Below are 2356 nucleotides of genomic sequence, written 5' to 3'. Positions count from 1 at the left end.
ACCTACCCCCCTCTCTGACCCCCCCTCTCAGACCACCTACCCCCCTCTCTGATTCCACCTCTCAGACCACCTGCCCCCATCTCTGAGCCCACTCTCCTCTCTGACCCCACTTCTCTGACGACACTCTCCTCTCTGACCCCACCTTTGTGAGTCCACCGCTCTGACCCCACCTAACGTTCTGACCTCATTATGTTTTTGATTGTAATGTACTGTAAATAAACACCTATAATTTGTGTCCTTGCTAAAACCAGTGTTCCGTATTCCATATTTTCAATTTTCAATTAATTATTCACTGTTTCATAAAAACTCTGAAACTGCTTATTATTTATCAGTTAATGATTGTAAATGTATTTGCTTACTTTTGTTGACAGTTTGAAATAAATAAAGCAACAAATAACTCCATAAATAAACAAATGAAGACTAATCTGTTTATACATTCCTCAAGTTTAAGCGCCTAAGGAGGCCGGTTGTATAGTGTATGTAGTTCAGCAGTGTGTGTAGTACAGAGGTGCTGATGGAGGCCATGTAGTGTGTAGTTCAGGCTGTGGTGCAGTGCCAGATTTAGGGTATCGATACACAGCCTTCACTTTTATAAGCTGTCTACAAAACTGCGCCTCTCCCCAACTCTTTTCTCACCCTCTCTTTCCTGCTCTCTCTCTCTACCTCTCTCTCTTCTCCCCTTTCTCTCTGCATTTTTCTTACTCACTTTCTCTTTCTTTCTCTCCTTCTGTCCCTCTCTGTCTCTCCCTCTTTCTCTCCCTCTCGCTCATTTGTGTCTCTGCAGTCGTGTGTGTTGAGGCGTGGATCTCTTAGACAGAAGTTCTGTTAGGGACCCTAAGGGCTTCATTAGGAGAAACTGTGTGTGCGTTCGTGTGTGTGTGTGTGTGTGTGTGTGTGTGAGAGAGAGAGGTGTGTGAGATGGGACTGGATGTGTGTGTCTGCTGTACAAGTGAGAGGTTATAGAGATAGACAGAGTGTATGTGTACCTGTGAGACAGAGAGACAGGAGTGAGGAATACTGTAAGGATTTTCATGCACTGTGCAGGATTGGATGACTTTTCATGCCATCAGGAAGGAAGATATTACTGCAAACACAACCAGTTATTACAGTGAGTGAGGGAAAGAGAGAGGAGATAGTGGGAGAGGGAGCTTGCCCTATATTTCTGGAGAAGACAGAGAGGAGGAGTAGTGCATCTTCTTCTCCGGCCTGCTCTCCTGTCTCCTCGGAGACAGCCACGCCTCCTGCCTCTATTGTCCAGCTTGCCAGCACATGTATTGATTGGCACGCTTGCGTCTGAGTGCCGGTGCAAATTTCTGCGTGTCTCAGGCATCTGTGCCTATCCCAGTGGGTACGTCACGCACGGCCGTCTGCAAGTCGATAGTGAAGCCCATCAGTAGAGGGGCCGCTGGAGGGACCAGAGCTGTAATTGGCTGTAATCGGGTGGGTCGATGCTGATCTGTGGTTGTCCAGATTCAGAACATACGAAGTAAACACTGTCAGTTTGAACACTGGTCGATACATGTGCTCCAGCCACAATCAATGCTGATGTCACAGGAGGTTTATGATCACAGTTCTCACTGAGCATTTCTTCCTACACGGCATCTACGCCATACTTGTTCTCTGAATGAGGAGAGTGAATGTTCGTCCATGTGTTCATTTGTCATATAATCATATCATTTTGAATTGAATTGGCCCCCAGTTCTTTCACATGTCTCCTGGCTAGTGTCTAGTTCTAGTGTGGAGATTATCCTGCTGTTACTGAGTTCTGGGTGGAACATTTGACCCTGCCCACAGTCCTACCCTGGCCTCGACCTGACTCTGCCCTGGTTCTGCCCCTTGCTCCGCCTCCTCATCAGCCTGATGCCCACCCTGTACTCATTAGAACTGTGTGCAAAGCAAAAAAAAGTTTATTTATATAGCTCTTTTAACAACGGCTGTTGTCACAAAGCAGCTTTACACTTGTCCGAGTCTAAGCCCCCATTGAGTAAGCCCAGGGTGACAGTAGTGAGGAAAAACTCCCTGAGGCTCAAGAGGAACCAAGACTCAGAAAGGGGAACCCATCCACCTCTGGTTGACACCGTACAGCATGGTGACATGGATAAAATAAGTGAAATATAACAACAAATGTGAACTAGAAATATTAATCACAGTAAATGGGGAAATATATTGACATTATAGTCTGTAATTCTGAAGTGTGACATGGCAATAGTGTGTCCAGTGTCCAAAGCTAGGTCTGGTGGAAGGACTCGGGAAGGTCAAGTGTTTGCATTGTCTGGTGTGCAGTAGCAAAACTACCTCGTCGTTACTGTTACAGATGTATTTGCTCTCATTGGATGCGATGTCTCTTGTGCCTCTA

This window comes from Electrophorus electricus, chromosome 16 (genome assembly GCF_013358815.1).
Source record: "Electrophorus electricus isolate fEleEle1 chromosome 16, fEleEle1.pri, whole genome shotgun sequence".
Lineage (NCBI taxonomy): Eukaryota > Metazoa > Chordata > Actinopteri > Gymnotiformes > Gymnotidae > Electrophorus > Electrophorus electricus.
The sequence above is the reverse complement of the archived record's forward strand: the minus strand, read 5'-3'. Positions refer to the sequence as shown.